We start from the raw sequence: 27902 nt of genomic DNA on the forward strand, positions 1-27902 counted from the left end.
GATCAGAGTGAAGGAAAAAGAGCCTTAACCTATCGTTAACAAGCTGTTGGATAGTGAAAGCTGTGTTTTCCACCATCTGCTACTAAAAGTATAAATCTCGATACTCCTCGCTCCTCAAAGGAAATCGCCACACGGACATGCGTTCTCAAATGCAGCATCGCAGTTGTAAAATAGCCTAGTGTCACGGTAGTATCCGCTTCTCCTTCTCCGAAGCTGCAACTCGCAACATCTTCACCTCTGGCGGCGAAATCACCTGCTACACAACCAGCAGGCTAGAAATCAGGGACTAAAGTGCCCTGTGAAGATTTTAAACATCCTTCAAGCCAACAGACATCTGAAACTTCATCTGCCGACAGCAAAGGCTCAGATATCCAAGGAAAACTGTCTTTCCTTTCGCTGACTCGCTGGTCCTCATAAGCAGCGTCGTCACATGACACCCTCACCTGCCCAAGCTCCGTTCTGCCAGTGCCAACCTTTTTCGTGCCATGGAACCTGCACACTTACTCAGTGAGGATGCCGACACTTTCGTAGGTTGCATGGAACAGGATCCTCCAGCCACTACGCCCTATAGCATTGATTCTTTGAAGGCTGACACTCAGCAGCCCATGAGGTGACAACCCACCATTATTCCTCCTCCCATATCCGTCATGACTTCCCTCCAGTGGAATGTTTGTCACTACATCCAACAATGAAGATTTAAACTGCTCTTGGAATCCCTGCCCTGAGGAAACAAAATTGCCCTTGTGATGGCTTCGACGTCTTCCGTTTCTTTCCAGTCCACTTTAATCTCCCCCCTCTCTCCCAATGATTACATTCCATCTCGTGAAGGATTCATGCTGCTCCTATTGGTTGACGTTCATATTCAATCACTCTCACTGAACACTTGGCTGCAAGCTGTTACAGTCTGAATTTCCTTTCATCACTTGTTCCCTTTCTATTATTGACATCACTCCAGCATTTGATGTTAGCAGTGGCCAACACCCTCACCTCTTTTTGCTACTTCGTGACTTTAATGTACACAATACCCTTCAGGGCCCTCCCCCCATGAACCACGGACCTTGCCGTTGGTGGGGACGCTTGCGTGCCTCAACGGTACAGATATCCGTACCGTAGGTGCTGTGGTGTCACCGCCAGACACCACACTTGCTAGGTGGTAGCCTTTAAATCGGCCGCGGTCCGGTAGTATACGTCGGACCCGCGTGTCGCCACTATCAATGATTGCAGACCGAGCGCCGCCACACGGCAGGTCTAGAGAGACTTCCTAGCACTCGCTCCAGATGTACAGCCGACTTTGCTAGCGATGGTTCACTGACTTCTACGCTCTCATTTGCCGAGACGATAGTTAGCATAGCCTTCAGCTACGTTATTTGTTACGACCCAGCAAGGCGCCATTATCCGTATTATTGATATTGTGAATCATGTACTTTAAAGAGCGACGTTCTCCATTAATGGATTAAAGTTAAGTATTCCACCAGCTACGTCCGTTTTTCTCAATTCTAATTCCCTTGTCATGTTCCAGACCTCACGCGAGCCTGCGTGAGCTAAAACGCGAGCATTTCGGCCTCCTTTACTATCACGGTTGGCTCTCCTGCCAACCACAACAGGTGAAACTACAACGGAGGGATATCTGTTGAGAGGCCAGACAAACGTGTGGTTCCTGAAGAGTAGTTGCAGGGGCAACAGTCAATCGACTGATCTGGCCTTGTAACATTAACCAAAACGGCGTTGCTGTGCTGGTACTGCGAACGGCTGAAAGCAAAGGGAAATTGCAGCCGCAATTTTTCCCGAGGGCATGCAGCTTTACTGTATGGTTAAATGATGATGGCGTCCTCTTGGGAAAATATTCCGGAGGTAAAATAGTCCTCCATTCGGATCTCCGGGCCGGGACTACTCAAAAGGACGTCGTTATCAGGAGAAAGAAAACTGGCATTCTATGGATCGGAGTGTGGAATGTCAGATCCCTTAATCGAGCGGGTAGGTTAGAAAATTTAAAAAGGGAAATGGATATGTTAAAGTTAGATATAGTGGGATTTAGTGAAGTTCGGTGGCAGGAGGAACAAGACTTCTGGTCATACAGGGTTATAAATACGAAATCAAATAGGGGTAATGCAGGAGTAGGTTTAATAATGACTAAAAAAATATGAGTGCGGGTAAGCTGCTACAAACAGCATAGTGAACGTATTATAGTGGCCAAGATAGACACGAAGCCCATGCCTACTACAGTAGTACAAGTTTATATGCCAACTACCTCAGCAGATGGCGAAGAAATTCAAGAACTCCATGATCAGATAAAAGAAATTATTCAGGTAGTGAAGGGAGACGAAAATGTAATAGTCATGGGTGACTGGAAGTCGAAAGTAGGAAAAGGGAGAGAAGGAACCATAGCAGGTGAATATGGATTGGGGCTAAGAAATGAAAGAGGAAGACGTCTGGTGAAATTTTGCACAGAGCACAACTTAATCATAGCTAACACTTGGTTCAAGAATCATAAAAGAAGGCTGTAAACATGGAAGAAGCCTGGAGATACTGGCAGGTTTCAGATAGATTATATAATGGTACGACAGAGATTCAGGAACCAGGTTTTAAATTGTAAGACATTTGCAGAAGCAGATGAGGAGACTGACCACAATCTATTGGTTATGAACTGTAGATTAAAACTGAAGAAATTGCAAAAAGGTGGCAATTTAAGGAGATGGGACCTGGACAAATTGACTAAACCAGAGCTTGTACAGAGTTTCAGGGACTGCATATGGGAACAACTGAAAGGAATGGGGGAAAGAAATACGGTTGAAGACGAATGGGTAGCTCTGAGGGATAAAGTAGTGAAGGCAGCAGAGGATCAAGTAGGTAATAAGACGAGGGCTAGTAGAAATCCTTGGGTAACAAAAGGAATATGGAATTTAATTGATGAAAGGAGAAAATATAAAAATGCTGTAAATGAAGCAGGCAAAAAGGAATACAAACGTCTCAAAAATGAGATCGACAGGAAGTGCAAAATGGCTAAGCAGCCTTGGCTAGAGGAGAAGTGTAAGGGTGTAGAGGCTTACCGCACTAGGGGTAAGATAGATACTGCGTATAGGAAAATTAAAGAGACCATTGGAGAAAAGAAAACGACTTGTATGAATATCAAGAGCTCAGATGGAAACACAGTTCTAAGCAAACAGGGAAAACAGAAACGTGGAAGGAGTATATAGAGGGTCTATACAAGGGCGATGTACATGAGTACAATATTTTGGAAATTTAAGAGGATGTAGATGAAGATGAAATGGGAGATAAGATACTGTGTGAAGAGTTTGACAGAGCACTGAAAGACCTGAGTTGAAACAAGGCCCCCGGAGTAGACAACATTCCATTGGAACTACTGATGGCCTTGGTAGAGTTTTGTCAGGACTGGCTCTCCCATCTGGTGAGCAAGATGTATGAAACAGGCGAAATACCCTCAGACTTCAAGAAGAATATAAAAATTGCAATCCTAAAGAAAGAAGGTGTTGACAGATGTGAAAATTACCGAACTATCAGTTTAATAAGTGACAGCTGCAAAATACCAACGCGAATTCCTTACAGACGAATGGAAAAACTAGTAGAAGCCGACCTCGAGGAAGATCAGTGTGGTTTCCGTAGAAATATTGGAACAAGTGAGGCAATACTGACCCTACGACTTATCTGAGAAGCTAGATTAAAGAAGGGCAAACCTACGTTTCCAGCATTTGTAGACTTAGAGAAAGCCTTTGATAATGTTGACTGGAATACTCTCCTTCAAATTCTGAAGGTGGCAGGGGTAAAATACAGGGAGCGAAAGAGTATTTACAATTTGTACAGAAACCAGATGGCAGTTGTAAGAGTCGGGGGACATGAAATGAAATGGAAGCCCCTTCAGGGCACTTCAAGAACCTGACAGAGGCGTGACGTCATTGGTGACATTCACAATTAACTCAACCTCATCCGCCTTAACATTGGAGCACCCACTCCACACACACCTATCACTATTTGGACTCCTCGTTCTGCACTGCACAGCTTGTAGAGTGGCCCGTTCTGTGACGTGTACTCCAGCAACTGTTTCCTTTGTGCTTTCTGTTTGCTGACACATACCCCTACATATGTGCAAAATTGATTGGTAGCTTTCTAAGGCTGAATGGAGGCTTCACTCCTCGCTGGCGACCTTCGATGAACAAACTTCCGCACTAGCGATGAGCAGGTTACCCTTAGTGCAGCCGAAAATTTCATTCCTCGATCTTCCTCTCTACTGCTCTGTGTCCTGGTCCCTTGGTGGACTGAGGCGTACTGCGAGGCACTTCGTGCGCGGAACCGTGCTCTCCGCGTTTATAACTGTCCTCCTACGATGACAAACTACATCTGTTGTAAACAGTTGCGTGCACAGTGCCACTGCATTCCTAGAGACAAAATTAGTAAATGAAATCCATCTACGTTTTTGCTAAGTTCCTCTCGCTCTTCTGTCATTTGCGCCAAACTCGTAGGGATATCTGGGAGAAAGGGCCTTTCTCAGATCTCTGGATGACAGTACCAGATGTCATAGTGGACTCTATCGCTATCTTAAACTTCGTGGAGCTTTGTTTTGTGGAGATTTCGAGCTCTACGCAATATTACCCGGCCTTCCTCCATCGGAAAAAAGTGGAGGCGGCTTGGACAATAACCTTGCTTTTTCAGAATCTTGAGGCTACAATGCCGGATTTACTATGAGAGAGTTGTACTATAATCTCACTTAATCCCGATTCTGTTTCCCAGGGCTGGAAGATGTTAACATTCAGATGTTGCAGCACCTTCTCTTGCAGGCAAGTATTTTATCCTCCATACGGACAATCCCCTCTAGGTGGAGGGAAGGTTTCCGAGATGCTGGACTGAAGCCACCGTCACACCCAAGCATAAGCAGGGTAAGGAGAAGCACTCTTCCAGCTACTGCCCCATTTCTCTCAGCAGCTGTTTGCAAGGTTATTGAACATATGATTCATCCCACCTGGCGTGGTGGTTAGTCCTGCAATTTACTACCCAGTGCCCAATGTGGATTTAGAGTGCGCCATTCTCCAGTTGACCATTTCTTCACTTTGTCCACCTATGCCATGAAGGGCTTTCTATGGAAATCCCTGGCAAGCAATATTTTTCGATTCTGTGGAAGACACCTGCTGGGGGACTGGTATGTCTGTATTCTACACATAGCTTCCCTGTTCACCTCAGCAATTTTTAGAAGATGGAGTTTTCAAGGTGTATGTGGGTTGTGCCTCGTCAGACAACTTTATCCAGGAAAACGGTGTACCTCAATTTCCATCCTCAGCGTTGTCCTCTTTGCTATCGCCATTAACGCTATAATGGCCTGCCTCCTGCTGAGCACCTCTGGCTCCCTTTTTGTTGACGATTCTGCTATCCATTGCAGTCCTCCAGGAACCTCTCACATTGAGCGACGTCTCTAACTTCTTCACTCATGGAGCATCGAGAATGGTATTGTTTTTTCCACTGACAAAACCGTTTGTGTTGGTTCCTGTCAGTGCAGTTGATTTCTCCCCCCATATTCTCAACTTTGGCCTGCTGCTCCTGTGGCTCATGCTCAATAGGAAACTGTTCGTTCTCACTCGTGTCCCACCTGGGAGCCCACTGTACGTAGTTCCTCAATGTAGGACATGTCCTCAATGATACTTCCTGGGGGCAGATTGAACCCCCCTTATCGGTTTGTACTGGTCCCTTGTCCAATAAAAACTAGAATATTGGTGCTTTGTTTACGCATCTGTGCGTCTGTCCTTCGTATGCCATCTCAACACTACCCACCATCGTCGCATCTGTTTGGCCACTGGCGCCTTTTATGCTAGCCAAGTTCAGCGCGTATGCCGAAGCTGTTGAATTACCAGTCATACTAAAGTTATCCTCAAGAGATAAACATGGAGTTTTTCCGCCATGCCAGGCCACCCATCCTATGCCTCCTTCGATGACTACTTTGATAGCCAGTATCGGGCCCACTCCTCTTCAGTTACCTCCTGGAGCCCATTTTCAGTTCTTGCTCCAGCAGCCGAACTTTACACTACCTGCAACTATCCTAGTGGGAGTGAACCCTTCTCCACCTTGGCTTTCTGTGGCAGCCTGTGTTCACCTTAGCCTTCATTTGCTCCCCAAGGACACAACTGCAGCCTCGTTCTATTGCCTTGACTTCCACTACCTACACACGCGACTTTTTAATAGTACCTTTCTGTATGCTGATGGCTCTGACTGTGGTATCAGGTGTGCCGTTGTCATCTGCACCAACGTTTCTCCGTATCTGCCTTTGCAACACTACTCAGTATTTCCAGCAGAGCTCTTCGCCCTCTGAGACCAGAATAGATCTGGTGACACAGGCTTTTCCATTGTCCTGTGCACGAAGACTAAAGGGCACAGAGTCTGACCACTGTACACTGCCCATCCCTTGGTGCAACGGGTCCAGGAAAACTCAGTTTCTCACTCCTGAGGGATCCACTGTGATGTTCATGTGGTTTCCTGCTCAGGTCAGTCTGCCAGGAAATGAGGCTGCTGACGCTGCTGCCTAGACTGCAGTCCTCGTACCTCAGCCGGCTGGTTCTTATATTCTCCCAGATGATCTCTGTTCCTGTCTGCCAGCAGGTGGTGTCACTTTGGCATCACCAGTTGTCCTCCATTCTAGGAATAATCCCTGGGTTTTTAAGGCTCTCCCAGTGGCTTGGACAGCCTCCTCCTCTGCCCTCTTGACGTCAGATCATCTTAGCTGGGTTGCGTATTGGGCACTCTCTTCTTAGCCATCGTCCTTAGTTTAGAGGTGATCACTTACCACTTTGTACTCATTATCCTGAGTCTCTGACGGTTCACAATGCACTTTTCTTAACCACTTATGTTCTCATTTACGTTTGCCGTCTACGTTATCAGGCGTGCCGCGGGCTATCGACCGTGTTTTACTCTCGATCTGTTGTAGCGATATGGCGAAGGACATTTAATCTTTAGTGTAGCACCTCCATTGTCTCTATGGTGTATTTTATAGACCTTTATCAGTCTTTGTTTTTAAGCTGTCTTTTCCTCCATCAATTGAGTTTACCGTTTAGTCGTTTTAACCCCTTTTTCATCTTCGTGTTCTACAGTTCTGACGTTGGCACGAAAGAACAAAATCTTTGCGCCTTACAACAAAAAACAGCAAACCACCTGGAATGACAGAAACCATTTGTTCAGAGCCCCGGTGTTCCTAGGACAGGCACCTGCTCCTTGGCGTGGACGGCGTCAACAAATTGCGTATATGTTGTGCTCCCTGCGTCGTCAGAGGTGGCGTTTCACTAATGTTAGCTGCAAGCCTCCGTTTTCAGAAGTACTGTCAGTGCAGACAAATAATATGTGAGGACGTCTTCCGTATTTTAACAAATTTTACTCGTTCTTATTATCCAATCAGCAACGTAACCAAATTTCTTAGATATTATTTCTGGCACATCCACGATGTGAAGTGTAAGTACCATTGGGACTAATATTGCACCTTCATGTGAGCCATTGAGGAGGAATTCCTAGCTACTGATTGTATTTACTACAGTGACCTGGTATCATGTCACAAAACTTGCTTTCAAGATTCTTTAACCTTTTGAATTGGGATTTCATTACCACTTCATACATTAGGCCCAGTCTCCCGATGATACCCTAGGCTTCAAACAAATTAATAAAAGCCAAAGATGTAGGCATCATCTTCTGAAAGTTTGCATCAGTATGAGATGTCCAAAACTTAGCATGCACTGTTTCGTCTGGGGGCAAAAGCTGGCTGGCTGTCCATTTGTTTGACCAATCCCTATTACCAGTTCGCGTTCCAGAAGTCTATAGAAAGGGGCGATAAAGTTAGAGAGCGTTGCTGCTGCGTGCCTGGAACACTCGGTAGAGCGTTTGAACAATAAAACTGTGTACTGAAAATAAAATTCTTGGCAGATTAAAGGCTAAGGTCCTGAGTAGTTGTAACTTGTAGAGTTTCTAATATTTCTTGTCTCAGCTTCGAATATATTCTTTGAATATTCTCAGGGTACATGCATCTTCGCTGTTACAGTAACCGCCCTCAAAAAGCTGTTGCCGTTATCGGCAGAAATAACTGAATGGTATGACTTCGTGTAAAACGATGAATGCCTGTATTCAATTCCTGTTTGTAGGTACCCTTTGCAACATAGGAATTAACATCATCAATGGGATTGTTCCTCCGATTCCTGCTGGAGCGAGACAGTATTGAAAATGAGGGAAATCTGACAAAATTTTGAGTTGTGACAAAGCTATGGTTCCCATCAGCAGTGCCAAACGTGAGTTTGTGCCGTTCTCCAATTCCAAGCTACTTAACTGAATGCAACCGTCTTCAGCATTGCAAACAAAATGTATGTCGTTTTTCTACCGCCTACTTAACGAATGTTTGAATAACATGTCGACCAAGGAAAGAGATTAGTTCGTCAGTTTAGGTGGTAACGTAATAGTGTCGTGAGTTGTTTAGCAGGTAACCATTTCTATTTTAGTACAGACGTGTTGCCTGCCTACTCGGTGAGCATCGTGTATGTCGCACCAACAGTATCGTGTCACACCATTTTCTCTTGTATAGCGTAGTTGATTTCCATTATCTGAACGACTTCCCTGTGGGACATATCATTGCTTTTGAACAGCATGTTCTGTAGAATTTCTGCTAACGTTCTCGACGTTCATTTGACATTAACACCTACTCCCATTCTCCTAGAGATGTGGCCCTACAAAAGGAGCTTTTTATGTACTGATTCGTTCCCTCTCTGTCCAGTAAGGTCTTGGAATACATTAAGAAGACGTACAGCCATTGTCTGGCAGACAGTTGTTGCTCTACTAGCACCACGCGGTGGTCACATGTGGGACACGTTCAGGGAACACCTACGGATGTGAAGCTAAATAGACCCCTGAAACACCTGTCAATTGTAAAACTAGAAAGCTTCTTACCTTACATAAGGAGTCTGTTCACATGATGCGCAAGAGGGGTAGCATAAGGGGTGAGAGACAATGAATGCCAGTTATGCAACCTGCTGTGAGGAGGTGGTAAGTATGCTGCTCTGTAACTTTTTAATCTCCCTCCCACTGAGCTGAAAAGCTCATGGAATATTACTTCAGAAGTGGACTACAGCATTCATTTATTTGGAGTGAAATGCTGAGTTGTTCAGACAATGGAGTCCTTGATAGCAACACATTAGAGAACTAAATGTATCGAGAAGCAAATCAGTTTAGCCAACTGAGAATACGCGAAACAGATTCTTGAACTTAGTTTACACACGAGTTTACTCACTTCACTAAGCAGTGAAGATAGTATGAGGAAGAGAATAGGTGGCCCAGAAGATAATTAGGTTTCTTTTCATAGAGTGCACAGAAACAACGTAAGCCTTTTTTGTGACCGTTTCGTCTCCAATATGAGAGACGTTTTGATGTAAAGGCTGCTGATCTCACTTTTGCTCAGTTGAATGAACGCCATGTTCCCAGCGTAGTTGGAAGCTGGCGCAAATGCCCAGGAACGTGGTGCTACCAACTCACCTGCTGGCTGTTGACTGTCTTTGTGTTAATCTGGCTTCTCGTGACTTCATATAAATTGTGTAATAGCTGTCAACTACTCCTTAGCCAGCCCAAGCAAAGGAATTCAGCATACCAAGTGGTATATGGAGCCTGCACTGGGTCTTAAAACGCAGAGTAACACTCAAAAACGCTTAGTTTTAATAACCATTACTTTCCAAATTTTTTACGTCAAAGTAGACTAATGAAGAGCATGAAGTTGAAAGGATTCGCAAGAACCATACATTTAATTAACATAGATCCTTCAAATATTGCAAATTCTTGGAACACTGAGAGAACTTTTTTTTAAATCAGAAAATAATCGTGCAAACAGTCAGTGAGTGAAACAGACATGCAGGCCACTTAACAATGGGGAATGAATTAAAATCTCAACACTATTTACACACCTTGGACCTAAGGGAATATTGAAATGTATGATGCAGCAAATGCAATAATAAAGATTTGAAAGACAGGAAAAAACTAGGTTTAACAGAATGCAACGTAGCTTCCCCTGACGAAACCTTGGCCAACCCAAGCTGCCACAGTCCACTGTGCTACTAACAGCCGTTAACCTCCGGTTGGTAGCAACTGACGTCACATTTCAGACGCCAACATTTACTGGATATCAAATGCCCATCCAAGCACACGTCACACACATTTTACACAGTCTCAAATCAACCATAATTAGTTTCTGGAAGCCAGCATCGTAAAATTGATAGCCATAGCAAGGACACTCACAAGATAACTATGACAGCATAACGGTGGTATCCTCAATTTCAAATTCATTCCGAATTACTAATCACATGGCTATCTCCATCAGTTAATCACATTCTGCTACGATCTTTACGTAAATCCACATCTCTGTACAGGTACGTCAAACCCATCAAAGGTTGGCAGCAGTGCTTCAGTAACCTTCCATTGAATATAACTAGTGAGAACCTATGTTTAACGTACTGTCGTGTTTTCTGTCCATGTGTTAATGAAATAATAATAGGTTTCATTACAACACTTGTCACACACAATGCCATGTGCTGCATATGACAGATGAGGAGTGTTCCGTAAAACTTGGGAAGGTTCTTGTGAGATGACAAACGTCTTAGGTTAAGTCACAGTCAGTATCTTAATACTGCCACGATCAGCGGAAGTAAATTGACCCACGGAAGTGCTGCTCCTTCTCCTACCCAAGTTTTGAGCCACCAAAATGCAAGACGTCTTCAATCACGATGGAAGTATAGAAATATATAGGGATGTGTAAGCTGATGTAAAGAATTAATCGTTAGCCACCAACAAGTAACATATTACTTCTGTAGGGAAGTCCATTCTCCTCTGCCTAAATCCACTATTGTAAGAAGTCTTACCATGCAAGTAAGGACATCACTCCAGTTAAGCACTGCCATATCAGCAGAATCAAGGCAGCGCCATTCATCAGACAATTACTTTAAATGTGCTATCACTGCCCGTATATTGCAGATATCATTGTCTTGCCCCACCAGCCTCCACCCTCCCAGGGGGTCAATAAGTCTTTTGTGAATACATGCGTGGCGAGCATGGGGCCCCGAGCCATTGCAGCCTTCTTTCTCTCCAGGGCTGCATTTCCTTTCCCTTCCCCTCCTTGCTCCTTTCCCCTCGCCCTCTCCTCTCCCTCTGTTGGTGTCCTTGCTTATGTTGGCCCCTGCTATCATCCTGGTTCTGTTGGTTGTACAATTCGGCTTTGTTCCATAATCATTTCCTTCTTTTGGCATTCCTTGGTCCCCCCTCTGGGGTTTGACCTCCGTTACAAAATTTCTCCTCCATAGTGTGAACCATTTGGGGAAAAGCACCTTACCTAGTGTCTCCGACGTGCGCCCTCCTAGTACGTTCTACCTTCTCTTTCATGTCGTTGTCTGACACTAGGGTGCATAGCGAGCACGGTAGCCAGCCCATGTGGTGGGGTCGCTATGTACCCTTTTTGTTGAGCCCCCTGAACACACAGCTCAGGTATCAGAAGTGTGATCCCTGTGACATCCTCATGCATGCCTTGGAGTGGTTGCTCGTCATCCTGGAGCATCGGAACTCCTGGCAATGGACGCGGTGCCAGACGGCCCTTGCTGTGGCTAGGTGGCGTCCGTGAGGAGAGCCCCTGATCGGAGGGGATGGTATCAGGGCGGACGCTATGCAAATGAAACGCATACGGGTCCTGAACTCTGGCCGTTCTTCTGCGGCCATGTCTCCGTGTGGAACTGATTCCTCAAGTGCTGCTTCTCTTGTCCCTTCGGCCTTCCCTTCCGTGGCTACCCCTGGGAATAGGGTCAGGCCCGTCAGCTAGGGGCAAAACCTTTCCCCCATTATCTAGTTTGCACTAGGACTGATGGAGATACTTTCACCAATACCAAACCTTTATTCTTTGTGGAACACACTGAAGACAAGTTTGGCGAAGTGGACTCCCTGAGCAAGATGCGGTCGGGTTTGGTGGGGGGTAATGGACACAGCAATTGTGCCAAGATGGATACAGGCACGTAGGGCTGCAGACTGGGCAGCTAAAGCAGTTTTTATCAGCAACAGTCTCTATATATGGTACAAGGTGTGGTTTTAACAGGGACCTCATACTTCAAACTGATGAGGAACTTCAGGACAATCTCGGATGGCAGGGTGTTTACTTGGTTCAGCGTGCTCAGAAGGGTCCTAAAGACAATCGTATTGATACTGGTGCCTTTATTCTGGCCTCTGAAAGAGATACCCTCCCTGAGAAAGTTAAGATTATGGTGTATCGATGTGATGGGAAGCCGTACATCCCACCTCCTATGAGGTGTTTTAAGTGCTTGCGTTTTGGACACGTCTTCCCGCTGCTCACAGGCACCTCTCTATTGCGACTGTGGACGTCCACTCCATGAGAGGAGTGCCTGTGTTCCCCCTCCTGTGTGTGTAAATTGTCACAGCAGTCATTCTCCACATTCACCAGATTGCCCAGTATATAAGAAGAAAGTCACTCGATCGTTTAACCTACACAGAGGGCACCTAAGAAATATACATGATTTCACCCTGTGTCTGTGACATCTAGTTACGGCTTGGTTACATTTTCACCCCTTCCTCACCCTTCCTTACCCTCATCCTGGATCCCTCTTTCCCGCCCCCTCCCCTGCGGCTCCCACACCTTCTCCCCTGGGGCCTGCCCTCCCTCCCCAGCCAGAGAAGTGTTCCACTCCTTCGGCGTCTGCCGGTCAAGGGCGCCTCCCCAGGATGCCTCTTCCAGGCACCTTCCAGGCCAAAGGTTTGCTGCCCTGCAACGACCGAGAGAGCCGCGATCTTTTGGCCCCCAAGTCGCCCGGTCTCTTTCTGTTCCTGATCTTGCTGCAGCTGGCTCCTTTTTGCCACACAGCCCTCCTCGAGCGCAGCCTGAAAAGAAGAAGAAATATAAGTCCCGGGACAAAGAGCCTCTGGTGTCACCGGAGGTCCCTTCTCCGACTTCACAACCGGATTCTGACCTGTAGTTCATGGGTGTCGCCCCCTCGTTGTCGGTGATGCGTGGGGACCCTGCGGTATGACAGGATCCATTACAATTCCGTTGGAGAATCACAGAACGATGGTTTAAAGGGAGGCTGAACACGCTAAATCCAATCGTCGACTTCCAGAATTGAAATCCCTTCTTTTGTCCTACTATGCAGCTTGCGTGGTTCTCCAGGAATCTCATTTTACTGGTGCTCACTCACCGACCCTCCTTGTGTTCCGTGTTTTCTGTCGAAATCGGGTCGAACCCCTGCGGGCTTCTGGTGGCATTTGTATGTTGGTCCATACACACATTACTAGCACGTGGATTCCTCTTCAAACTACATTGGAAGCGGTTGCTGTTAGGGTCCACTTACTCTGCGCTCACAGTTTGCAATCTTTATCTCCCTCCTGAGAGGAGTCTTACACGTGCTACCTTAACTGCCCTTCCTCAGCAACTTCCTCCTCCTTTCCTCCTTTTTGGGGATTTTAATGCTCATCATCTATTGTGGGGCAGTGGTCTATAAGAAGACCTCGTCTAGATGGAAAGGCAGTTTATAGCAGACCACGACTTGTGCTTTCTTAATGATGGCTCTCCTACTCATTTCAGTGCCGGTCATGGTACGCTTTCTGCCATTGATCTTTCTCTTTCTTTTCCCTCTCTCCTGCCTTCATTACACTGGTCGCCACCTTTGAGATAGTGAACATTTCCCATTCATTATCTCGCTCCCTTCCCGCTCTCCGATGGACACATTACCTCGTTGGTATTTCCAACGTGCCGATTGGCCTCTATACACAGCACAGATCGTGTTTTCTCCCTCTTTGTCCGGTTGTATTGATGACATCCTACGTGACGCGTCTGACGCTATCGTTCATGTTGCTAGCCTTCCTGTCCACCGCTCATCTGGGCCATTTCGTCGCCGGCAAGTCCCATGGTGGAGTACAGCCATTGCCATTGCCATCCGTGATCGACGTTGAGCTTTGCAACACCTTAAGAGGCACCCATCCATAGCCAGCCTTGCTACTTTTAAACGCCTCCGCGCTAAAGCCCGGTATTTAATCAAACTGAGCAAGCGGATATGTTGGGAACGATTCGTTTCTTCCCATGGTTCTTCTGTCCCTCTGTCACGGGTATGGGCTACACTTCGCTCTCTCCAAAGATGCCATCGGCAGTCCACCCTCCCAGGCCTTCACCTCCCAGATGGCCTTTGTACGGACCCATTAGCTTGTGCAGACTACCTTGCGACCCATTTTGCAGTGGCATCAGCATAAGCCTCCTATCCAGCGGCTTTCCTTCACCAAAAGCAGCAGCCTGATGCTTCCACCTTATGTTTCTCCCCTTGTGAGTCAGAAACTTAAAACAAACCTTTCACTGAATGGGAATTTATTTCTGCTCTATCTTCTTCTTATGATACGTCCTCTGGTCCAGATTTCATTCATAATCAAGTGCTTCACCATCTCAGTGCTCCACAACAGCAACATCTTCTTTGGGTGTTTAACCGTATCTGGCTCCAGGGTGACTTCCCTTCTCAGTGGAGGGATAGCATCATGGTTCCTGTCCTTAAGCCTGGTAAGAACCCGCTATCTGTTGACAGCTATCGGCCAATTAGTTTCACCAATGTTGTTTGTAAGTTATTTGAATGGATGGTAGCCCGTTGGCTCAATTGGGTCCTCGAATCTTGGGATCTATTGTCTACTTACCAGTGTAACTTCCGAGAGGGACAATCTCCAATCGATCATTTTCTTCACTTGGAATCCACAGTTCGGCAGGCTTTTTCGGAGCGCCGACATTTGGTTGCAGTGTTTTTTGACCTTCGAATGGCCTATGACACGGCCTGGCGCCATCACATCTTACTTACCCTTCATCAGTGGGGTCTTTGGGGCCCACTACCGATTTTTATCGGTCATTCAGAGCTTGAGTTGGTACTGTTTTTAGCTCTCCACAGACCTAGACGACCAGTGTCCCACAGGGTTCTGTCTGGAGTGTCCTTCTTTTTCTCATTGTTGTCGATGGACCTGTGGCCTCTGCCAGTCCTTTGGTTGCCCCTGCCCTGTATGTGGATGATTTCTGCATTTGGGTTAGTTCCTCCTCGATGGCATCGTCAGAGCGGCAGCTCCAGGGAGCTATACAGCGTGCATCTGCATGGACCCTCTCACACGGGTTTCAATTCTCTCCTTCAAAATCGCGGGTGATCCACTTCTGTCGCCGTACTACGATCCACCCTGATCCAGAGCTCTATCTCGCTGCACAACGATTGCCTTTTGGTCCCACAGTTTCGTTTCCTGGGTCTTCTTTTCGACAACAAGCTCACTTGACTGCCACATATCAGACTCCTGAAGGTAGAATGTTTCTGTAAACTCAATGTCCTTCGCTTCCTTGCCCACTCCTATTGGGGTATGGACCGTTGCCTCCTTCTCCGTCTTTATCATGCTCTAGTTCTGTCTCGCTTGGACTATGGTTGACAAGTTTATGGTTGTTGCTCCTTCCACACTGCACATGCTGGATCCAGTCTACCATTGTGGTATCCGTTTATCAACAGGGCTAGTAGGGAAGGCACTGGTGACCAGTCTCCTGGTTGAAGCTGGGATCCACCCCCCACTCTGTTCGGCGGTCCCAGCTTCTGGTGTCTTATGCACTCGTTATCCGTTCCTCTCCTACGCATCCTTCCTATTCTATCCTGTTCCCAGACCATGGACGTCGCCCACCCGACTCCCGACCACAGGCGGGTTTATCGGTTGGGCTCCGCCTTGCATCTCTTTGTCGTGTTTTCAGCTTCCTTCTTTGTCCTGCCTTCCTCGCTCCGTTCCCTCCACCCCCCCCCACCCCCCTCTTGGTTAGTTCCTCGGCCTCGAATTCGGATGGATCTCTGCCGTGGTCCGAAAGATTCCATCCCCCCTGGTGGTGTTCCTTTCCTTTTTCCGCCGAATTTTGTGGGTGTTTTGGGATGCTGTCGTTTTTTAGACTGATGGCTCTAAATCTACTGATCATGTTGGGTATGCCTTCACGTCCTCTATTGGAACGGAAAATCATCTGCTGCCATCTACATGTGGGGTGTTTACTGAGGAATTGATGGCAATTTCCCAGACTCTTACCTTCATTAAAGAGTCCCAACACAACCGCATTTTGTTATGTACGGACTCGATGAGTGGCCTTCTTGCTATTGACCGGTGATTTTCGCGCCATCCCTTGGTCTCTGCCATTCATGACCATCTCGCTGATATTCACCGTGCTGCTTGTTCCATTGACTTTCTTTGGGTCCCTGGCCATGTTGTCATCTCGGGTACTGAGCTCGCTGTTCGTTTGGCTGGAGGTGCAGTCACTTACCACCCATTTTCTGTAACCCCTCCTGCAGACGATTTACGGCTCCACATCAAATCCCACTTCGCACAATCATGGGCCCATACTTGGTTCGCTACTCCTCTCTCTAATAAACTTCACGTGATTAAGGTGACCACAGGCCTGTGGCGTTCTTCCTTTCGCGTCTCCCGAAAGACTTGACCACACTGTGTCATCTCCGCATTCGCCATACCATGCTGACCCATGGTTTTCTTTTGCGTCATGAGCCACCCCCACTTTGTGGTTGTGGAGCCTTCCAGTAAGTTGCTCATATTTTGTTTGAATGCCCCCTTCTTTTGGCTCTGCGTGCTAAGTACAGACTGCCCCACACTTTACCTTTGATGTTGGCTGACGATTCCCGGATGGTCTCTCTGGTTTTCGGTTTTCTCCAGGAAAGTGGATTTTATTCTCAGTTTTAAGGTATTGGGGCAGGGCGGTGAGTGTTTGTGTGTCTCCCACTGTAAGCCATGTTTGGAGATTCCAGACTCATCTCCCTGACAGAGATAATCATTTCTTGCCCTTTTACTCAAACCAATCCTTTAAAAAAAAGGTAAAACAGTCTCCTTTTACCATAGGTTGCACATCTTAAGTCACAGGTGGTCTTGCCTATGCTGCTTCAGCATAGCGTTGGGTTTGTTCTCTTGCCAACTTGCCTCATTTTGTTTTTTACGATTTACAACATGACTGCCCTTTTACGTTTTTGCCTTCTTCCCTTTTATTGTTCTGACTTTCCTCATATGTCCCATTAGCGGAATGGACCCTATTTGAAACAATTGACTGATGACCTTGCTGTTTGGTCCCTTAAACCTCAAACAACCAACTAACCAGTCTCCTCCACACGGCTCTCCTCTGATTCCCTTGGCGCCACCAGTGGAGATCAAGGAGGCTGTAATTTGCAGATTTGCCACTCAGTCGTAAAAGATGTGTCAGTATTCTGGTGCCATGTGAAAACATGGTAAGTTTATTCTACTCCATTCACAACTGCATTAGATCATTGAAATAAATCAGAAAAGCATGGACCCAGGACTGAAGGCACTTTTTTCCCAAACACTATTCCACTGATCTTACTAAAAGTTGAATCTAGTGCTGCATGTCATGAATTTGGTTAATCATTCCTATCTGATAGCTTCCTGGTTCAACAGAAATGAATCTTGGATGTAAGATCATACCTATTTCTGAATAAATCCAGACAATTTTATTTTCAGTGTTACATATATTTTCCTGCATCTTAAAAGATTACAACACACAAAGAAAAGGATTTGTCAGAAACGGTGAGAGGTCATCAGGCAGTGCAGATAAGGATGCACAACATACACTCACTTTCATAATGAGCACTTTGTTGCTTCCAACAAACATTAGACACAATTTCAAACCTCTAAATGCTGAACAACAGATATGTAAAATATTATCATTTGCAAAATACCAGAGATTCAAAGAAACTGCAGTGTATAAAACAGCTTTAAATAATTGTAATTGTAACTGATAACAATTAGAAACACAATAGTAAACTTTTCCTCCTAGTTTGTATTTGGCCATCTCCCATAGCATTTTCAAAGTTTGCTTGAGGTCCAATACATCCTGGCCTATGGAAACCATATTTCCAGTCAGAGAATTCAAACAAAAGTTTTCTAAAATCCATCATATTCATTTAAAATAAAGGCTTAAAACAACAAATGTATTAAATTTCTGCTTTGTGTCCTTTAGCTTTATCATTTTTCATGGGTTTTATTGCATGCTGTTGAAACTTTAAGAACACACAATCATAATACGGTACAACACTTGTTCCTGTCGTCATATGTAATAGGCCATAGTCAAGTACGAGGGTTGAGTGAAAAGTAATGCTCCACCTTCGTTAATTGGGTTTGGATGGCAATATCTTAATAAATCACATGTAGACATAGTCTGCAGAACGTGATCCTTAACTAAAAGTATTCACTTATCCACATAATCAACACGAGCCAATTGGATAAATTTCTGCCAACAATGAACAAGTATTCTGAATCCATCACAGAAGAAGTCGACACTGTTCCTGAAACCAGTCTCACAGTTCTCTCAACGTATTCATCAGAAGCATAATGTTCCAGCAGATCGCCTTTCATTATCAAGAACAGATGGAAGTCAAATGGTGCTAAATCTGGACTGTATGGAGGATTCTGTATGGTTGTAACGTGCTGGGTTGTTTCCTCACCTGGGACACCACATGTAACGTGCCGGGACATGTCCTTATTTAGTAGTGTCATTTAAAGTTCACGTCACAATCGGATGTACCGGTACTGAAATATTTCCTCGCCCAGTGTTCTCGATCTAACTTGCTTTGCTTATTCAATTTTGTCTTCCCGGTAGCTACGTCTGTCTCACCTAAATCACACTGAAATTAAGAAGCCAGGATCCTACGTTAAGTTTTCCAAAATCAGAAGTCAAGATTGTATTGATTGTTGAACATTTATGTCAACCACATGGCGATTTCTTTGTTATCACTAGCACACAGAATATTCATGTGACCAGACCTCTAACACTTAATCGTCACATTAGGAAGGTTAAAAACTTCCAGTCTTTAACAAAGTTCACAGTCACAATTACCGAAAAAATTGACCAACTTGCTGCACTTTTGCTCCAAGAGAATCTGACCGAGAACTAACTAGAGCTGCACTAGCTCCGACCTTAAATAGACGAGCGCTTGAATGTTTGACTATTCTGTTAATATATTATAGTTTATAATTTCCCAGGGTTAAAATGATCCTTTCTAACTGGTTTTTAAGTTAACTATTGGGTTTATTATTTAACTAACATGAGTAAGCTGTATCAATTTAAATACGCGAAACTAACTTATGCATCCGCCGTGGGAATTCCCGACTTGTAACCACGGTAGCCCTTTAGAACAATAATTTTTACATATTCAAATTTACTTAATTCTTAATTAATGCACTTACAAAGTTGAGACTGGAGTCACTTTACGTAGAAAAATAAAGATATCAAAAATATCAAAACAGATGTCGGAATTATTTAGTAGTTTGGTCACAATTGGCACTGAAAGTCATACAGGCAACAGATTTTAAGTCTTAATATCTATTGAACTAACAGACTTTGGGTAAATTTAAACACTTTGCTGGAATCAGTAAAATTTAGGCTTTCTTTTGGATGCAGTCTTATAGCTGAATTTGATCTATTAGCTCACTCGAATGTTACTTAATATATATTGCACAATATGTCATCGTCCATAACTGTTAATAGTATGCATTTCCAATAAAACTGATTACCTCATTGCTTTTAGAATATATACTAGAATGTACTGAAATAATAGGTTTTACTAGGGGAATTTTATTTAAACTATTTCTGAATTCTGTGCTATGAGGCTGAAGGCCACAGAATCTGTAGTCGGGATCTGAGTAGTGAAAATGAAAAAAAAAAAATTAAACGTTCATTGCTTAATTAGGCTACTGAAGTAGCGTAAGACCAAAGCAGGATAGCAGTGGGCAACCCTGCTTCGATACATGGTGGTGAGATTGTCCCTGAAATTCTTCTGTGGTTACACGTGAAGCAATAATGTGACCCACACATTCTTGTGAAATGCTGATTGTGCTTGAAATTTCTCTCTGACTGATAAGACGATCGTTCTGAATCAGTCATCGGTTTGCTTGTGAAACTCAGTGGTTGCTGTTCCAGGACATCCAACTCTGTCACGCCAGTCAGATGTTCTCGCATCAACACCTTTAAACTTACACGCCCAATGACGGACAGTACTCACATCAACACATTCACCATAAAATGCTTACATTCTCTGATGAATCTCCTTTGGAGTGACACATTCTGCTGTCAAGAATCAAATGACTACACGTTGCTTAAATGCATTGCCCTACCGTCTGTAGGGTTCCATACTTTACACTGTAACACTACAACAGTTCAATGCTTAGGCTTCCTGCCACCTGGAGCTGTAGAGGAGAGGCTACAGAACAAGCCAGTACCTGCCACATACCAATGCTGTCAACAGTTGAAATGTTACGGAGGTGAAGGCATTACCTTTCTGTCAACCCTCGTACACAACATGTTAGTTTGAGCTTGGTTTCCTATTAATAACTGTAATATCTAGAGTGTTACCTGGAAAGTGTGTGCAGCTACAAAGTAATTCATTGTTACTCTAGCGCTTATAAGCCTCTCTCTGTAAGAGTGCTTGCATCACAAATGTGTGTTCTTAGTATAATATTTCCTTGTAGATATTTGTACACACTACTGTGATTCAGTTGCGAATAGTTTCCTTTATAATTAGTAATTGTGGAAAGAGAAATGTCACAAGCGCACTCAGTATGATCGGTAATACTGGTTGCCTGTTGTTGACTCCCCACACCTTGTCTCAAGTACGACTAATATGAACGATGTATGGTTACATTATTAAGGATTTATTGTTGTTGTGTGTTTTTTGTTAGTTTAATGTGATTATGCAGAAGCTTATAGAGAGATAGTTTTTGATACGATAGTTTGATATACACATTGCCATCTCTTCATATTATTATACTTCATAAATACTAGATGTAGTACTGCATCTACGTTCCTTGATGTAATTTAATTATATCTGACTCCAGTATGTTTAGAGAGTCAGCTGCTTATGACATGGGTGTTTTCTGCTTTCTACACGTTATGGTTTGTACACTGTTTTTATTACGTTTGTATGGCATGTATACATCATGTGCCCCCTGTACGTATGTTTGCCATTTGGTTGATTTTTTAAAATGCCTTTGTTGAACACAGCTTTGTTACTGTTATACATTCGTACAAACTTGACATAGAAGTGTTTTTACCTAATGTTATGTATTATGCACATTCACGCTCTTTGTTTGCATGATCTTCGAACTGTTAACTTCGACACTTCATATCTTAGCTGTGTACCTCACAGACAGTTTTTTACTTTAGAATTCCAACACTACGTTCACTGTTTCATATATTTTCATTATGATAATCGTTTTTCGTGTACGATGAAAGGTATGAATTCTGATCATATGATAGTAATTTTCTCGAAAAGAAACTCTATTTAGTAATCTTACTGGGTCCTCTGTTCAGTTTCGATGTCAGATTGCTGGCCAGATTGGCCAAGCGGTTCTAGGCGCTACAGTTTGGAACCGCGCGACTGCTACTGTCGCAGTTCTAATTCTGCCTTGGGCCTGGATGTCCTTAGGTTAGTTACGTTTAAGTAGCTCTAAGGTCTAGGGGACTGATGATCTCAGAAGTTAAGTCGCAGATTGCTCAGAGCCATTTGAACCATTTTGATGTTAGATTCCATTTCCTTCTGTTTGGTCTTTTACATAAATGGTAAATGACCAAAACCAGTCATAATAAAAAGTAACCTCTCACTACACTTACCTCTCTGTGAAAGGAATTATTAGTTGAAGCCATAGTGTTCGCAGTTAAATTTTTCTGTTACCATAATCATACGACCTTAAAGCTTTTTAAAAAACTGGCTCAGAGCACTATGGGACTTAACATCTGACGTCATCAGTTCCCTAGACATAGAACTATTTAAACCTAACTAACGTAAGGGCAGCACACACATCCATGCCCGAGGCAGGATTCGAACCTGTGACTGTAGCAGCAGCATGGTTCCAGACTAAAGCGCCTAGAACTGCTCGGCCACAACGGCCGGCCACTGTTATTCACATATGTATTCAACAATTCGTGTAAAATTACTTTTTGGATTAATTTACAGTCTTAAAACTGCAGGTGTAGACTCCAAATTCAAGTTTCAAAGTAATTAATGAAATTGGTGTTTGTGTGCTTGGAGATGGTTTCGTTATCCATACTCTCTCATCAAAATAGTTGTATTCCACAAATATATCTTAGTTTAAGTTTGTACTATTAGTCTTTGAAATTAGTTCGCTTTGAAAGGAAACATAGTTTCGGTAATGGCAATCGGAAGTCCCTATTAGTGTTGGTTCTTGCAAGCACTGTAAAAAAAGTCTGGTACAAACATTTGCAACGATCAGAACTACATGTGGTTCAGTTAGATGATGCAGTGTCGTGTTTAGTACTTCCAATGTGGATGGAACAATATTTTCAGATTAATACTACAGGAGATTGTAGATGGCTGATGTAGAAATGTTAATTACTCTTCATGTAACATACAGCTATTACTTACTTTGCATGCTCCACAATTTTAAAATGTTATTGCTCACTTAACCGGCATCCTTAACAAAGGATGTGTTACATCTAGCTGATTATCCTGAAGGATGTATATTATACCTTCTCTTACAGGTGCTTACAATGTCGATTGACTTGTATATTGTGTTAAGTGTATCTTCGGCAGAAGTTTGAACAGCTAACTATATCTTGACTCTCTGTTGTTACTAGATCAGTTATGGTTTTCACACTACAGAGTGTGGTTCTGAAGTAAAAGGACAGAATTTAAATCATAAAATTTTATTGTCTACTGTTCTTCACATTGTTAAATGCTCTTCTGTTGCTGTTTGATATAATGCGTACTATTATGCATTTATTGTTATACAGGGTGTTACAAAAAGGTACGGCCAAATTTTCAGGAAACATTCCTCACACACAAATAAAGGGAACATGATGTTATGTCGACATGTGTCCAGAAACGCTTAATTTCCATGTAAGAGCTCATTTTAGTTTCGCCATTATGTATTGATTCACCGCCATGATTTCATACGGGATACTACATGTGCTGCTAGAACATGTGCCTTTACAAGTACGACACAACATGTGGTTCATGCACGATGGAGCTCCTGCACATTTCAGTAGAAGTGTTCGTATGCTTCTCAACAACAGATTCAGTTACCGATGGATTGGTAGAGGCGGACCAATTCCATGGCCTCCACGCTCTCCTGACCTCAACCCTCTTGACTCTCATTTATGGGGGCATTTGAAAGCTCTGGTCTACGCAACTCCGCCAAATGTAGAGACTCTTCGTGCTCGCATTGTGGACGTCTGTGATACAATACGCCATTCTCCAGAGCTGCATCAGAGCATCAGGGATTCCATGCGATGGAGGGTGGATGCATGTTTCCTAGCTAACGGAAGATATTTTGAACATTTCCTGTAACAAAGTGTTTGAAGTCACGCTGGTACGTGCTGTTGCTGTGTTTCCATTCCATGATTAATGTGATTTGAAGAGAAGTAATAAAATGAGCTATAACATGGAAAGTAAGCGTTTCCAGACACAAAGAAAGTAAATATGTTACGTGGACATGTGTGTGAGGAATGTTTCCTGAATGTTTGGCCATACCTTTTTGTTAACACCCCGTATATGTGGACTGATAATGTGTGCTCTACATTTTGGGGGACATCATACATACTGTTAACATATTTTTAAATAATAGCCAATAATGCTAACTGAAATTAAGCTTGTAAATTGGATTTTTTAAACATTTTAATTAGTAAAACCCATTACTTCCTCTATAAGTCTTATAGAAATACATGGGGACTTTCGAAAAAGAAATTTATTCTGTTCTATAATCTACATATTAAAAAGTCTATATATTTTGTCTTGGTTGAAGTCAGTCGTTATCTGAACATTCATGGGCTATCATCATGACAATAAATTCCACTGCAAAGTATTTCAACTGACAGACATATCAGCTCTCTTAAAGATTAACTTTGTGCTGAACATGTAGTGTGTTATTGCTGTATGATGCTTTCCTATAGATACACAATAACTATCTAAGTTAGTATTTTAGACAAAGATTGTAACATTTCAGTGGAACAATTTCAATTTAATTATGAGGAATTTAACTTCTGTACCAGATCAAACAATATGTGTAATTATTTCCACTATTATTAAAATGAGGGAAAATACTTTCATGCCAAGCAGCTTTAATTATTAGCTAAGGAGTGACCTGTGTCTACCAGTTAAACAGTTTTCAATGTCTAATTGAATGGTACATGTAACAAATCTCTATGAAGTGTCCACATGTAAAAATTATATTTATTCAGTAAGTGCTGTTCCTGTTAAAAGCACTTTCCTGTCAGTGCATAGAAAATCATGTTTATTACTTACGGTTTGCTTGCATGTATTGAGTGTACTATGCATTAAGTAACAATTCACAAATCTTCCTTCTCTTTGTGTCAAATAGCCTTAGATGACCTAGCGCTCTGACACCACTTCCACTAACTTTGACTTTTGGTTTCCTTTCCTGTCGGCCTCTCTTGGTCAACTCTTGATTTTTCGACCCCAACGGTATTAGGTTGCGAGCCCGAGGGTGTCCCTCATTCTCTTTCTCTAATCTTACATTCCATATGGAGGAGAGCCTCCATAGATGTGAAGTCAGCCCTGCTAGGAATGCCAACCTGTAAGACAAAATGTCGCCCTCCAAACTGAGGGTAATATGACAATACTGGTAATCTGTGCTAGAATCGTAGTACTCACAAGCTTCAGAACAAGCCCCAGATATGAAGGTTGATGAAAAGATGGCGAGATCATACCATAATGGGTGTGTAGACATCATGCACCCTCTACTACTCTCATTTGGGAACAATGTGGCCTGTGGTTGATGACGTCCCTCTGTATCAAAACTGAAGGAGTTGAGACATAAACCACATAAAATGGTAACAGTTGCTGCATTTGTATCATCGCCAAAAGAAGTAAATGAGAATAATGGTAACCCCCTCCAGGAGCCATTACTAGAGGGACAATCCTAGAGAGAAGCTTAGCACTTCAACACTGCACCGAGAGAAATGAACAAATGAGACAGATGAGGTTGGTGTTCCAAAATTACTGACACGTTATGCACTGGGTTGGTCATTACTGAAGGATAGAACTAAAGTTATGTTGCTGGTGCGAAATGTGAAGACTGAAGTGAAAGTGCTTCCTCAATTTCAGCAACAGTGCCCCACAATGTTTCGACAGTTTACTTCAACCTAAAACAGTTCATTGCACAGCATCTCAAAAAATGTAATGTTCCCGATTGTCAGTCACCCCAGATCTAACGGATGTCTGCACTAATAGTCTTCATTTGGAACCTGGTGACCACTACTAGGAGAAATACGACAGTTACTGAAGAAGACGGTTCTGCATCTTTAACAGGAAGATGACATGATGTACAGTCAGCTTGATAAGGGGCCTGAAGAATCTTCACCTGCTGTTTTCTATTTGGAAGAGGGACATAAGATGCCTGTAGGCCAACATCATTCCACAAAACTTAAAATTCTGACAAATAAGCTCTACCTGCCAACCAGCCAGCACGTTTCTTCCTGTTGTGTACTTGTCTCACCTTTGCTGGAAAGTCCAGCATAAGAGCCAAGAAACCAATATACACAGAGCAGTTGACGACGACTGCCTGTGGCTACATGTTGTGAGATTCTGACATGCTTGTACCTCAGTCACTCGGAACACATCGTTGCATCTCAGAATCTTCAGCTGAATGCAATTTTAAATACCAGTGCACTGCTACTTTCGTCTGGCGTGGAAGTGGACAGCTTAGAATGAATAAAGTGCGAGATGCCAATCTTAGTAGATGTACCATCCTGATGTTTCACGGACCAATTTGTGAGATGTGGTAGTACTGTGGGTGCTCTATAAAATGCCAAAGGACAGTGGTAACTCTATGGGTCGCTGTTCCTAAGTTGGCCTGTCTTTGGCTTTACATCAGAACATTTCTTGAGGGAGATAGGATAACCGGAAGAGTGCAATGTGCTACGTGCCACAAGAAACTGCCACCTGTTCTCCAATATCTGTGTTGACTTCGCACTGAACTACAGCAACAAAGAAGACCATCCAGAACTTGGGATATAAGGTAACAAGGTACAAAGAAACATGTTATTGTGAGGAGAAAATTGTGTCCCAGTCACTTCTGTTAACCTGGCTTCAGTGTAACATCAGCCACAGTTCCCACAGGTGTGATGCGCTGTTGCAACATTAGTTCTGACGAGGAGTAGTACACAAGTATCTCATGAGCAAGGGCAGTATTGGAAAAAAGAGCCTGTTGGTTGTTTCACTTCATGTATTCTTCACAAGCTGTTTATGTATGTGCCTCGCCTGCAGCGTTGCTATTACCTTTTTTCTTATTCATTGTATTTAATCATACAATACAGTGTAAAGAAATGTTAGCTGAGCATTATTCTCTACATCTGTTCTGCACCACGTAGGAAATGGTTAACATTTCAAGAAAGATGACTTCGTTGTGTGTAATGTGCATATTGAAATGAATGCACTGGATAAGTGAGGTAAATTGGCATCTATAAGATAACAAAACCCATGAATATTTTGCAAATAATAAGTGGCAGAATTCCATGATTTATGAATTAAATGTACTAAAAGTAATTTAGCACCATTTTGGCTATTTACTTATGAGCAATAAACTGTTCAGCGTTTTTGACTATATAACATGTTCAGTGCTGATAAATACATTAATAGAACAACGTTTAACAGCTTGGTATCGTCCTTTTACTACAAAATACATCTATATTTACTGTGCAGCTACCTTGGTGTGTTTATTTCGCACCGAAAGGGGTTTTATGCAGTCTGTGCAGCAGAACTTTGGTTTTTGTGTGTGTGTGTACTTTCTGTTACTGTGTCTTTCATTGTCATATTTGGGTGGCCAATGATAAACTTAACAGACGACAGCGCTAGTGGAATAATGACGTTTCTTTAATACAGTAATTTATATGAATTTAGAGCTCCTGTGTAATACTTCATTGTAACGTGATAATTAAGAGACTTGGATAAAATTCGTTATTTCAGTTATCTGCTCATTTTTTAGTTACAAAAATTGTATCCTGGAATGTGAACATCCACCGTAATGCACTCGTTAGTTTTATCACTACAGTCAAGAGACTTGTCATAATGCCAAGCTATACAAGAACTGAAGACTTGCAGTTTTGAGTGTATACATCAGTTACATTGAAGTATACTATGAACAGCTTCTCATAAATTGAGACTGCCAATTTAGATGTTGCATCTGTTCAGTAAGGATGTCTTACTGCTCATTGTTTTATGCACTGCAGGTGATGTGAATTAACTTTGTCTCCTCTCCACCACAAACAAGATACAAATTCTGCAGTTTGCTCTCGCTGTTGTCCGTGTCCAGTGTGTTTCACAATTCCTAACACAGGCCTTCATGGTTTGTAGAGGAGACTTTGTACATTTCTGGACATGAGCTCATTACCAAAACTTCGTCTACTAAGCTTTCTATCAAAAAGTGTAACAGGAAACGTGAAATGCCCTGCATTTATTAGTGATCAGATTGATGGCAGATGCTTTGCACAGTTCATTGAGCGTCAGTATGAAAGTGTCTTATATATCTAGTTTTGCAGCATCTGCTACTATGTAGCAAGTGGAATTACGTCCAATTATTACACACAAAATTATGAAGTTAACGTCTAATTGCTATGTTTCTTCCAGTGTTACCAGTTGGGGTCTTTGGAAGTTCATTGTTCATTGGAAAGTTAACATAGCTAACGTAATGAACTAAGTTTGGAGAGTTGTAAATGATGGGGTTTTTGTTGGAGAGAAATTTCGCGGTGAATAAACTTCCTTCCACTTCACAATCTTTCCTTCAATCTTCCTTAATGAACATCAGTGTGCAGTAATAGAAATACCTTGTTATTCTATGATGCCCATAAAATTCTCTGGTAATATTTCTACAAT

The sequence above is a fragment of the Schistocerca gregaria genome, unplaced genomic scaffold, assembly GCF_023897955.1.
Source record: "Schistocerca gregaria isolate iqSchGreg1 unplaced genomic scaffold, iqSchGreg1.2 ptg000077l, whole genome shotgun sequence".
Classification (NCBI taxonomy): domain Eukaryota; kingdom Metazoa; phylum Arthropoda; class Insecta; order Orthoptera; family Acrididae; genus Schistocerca; species Schistocerca gregaria.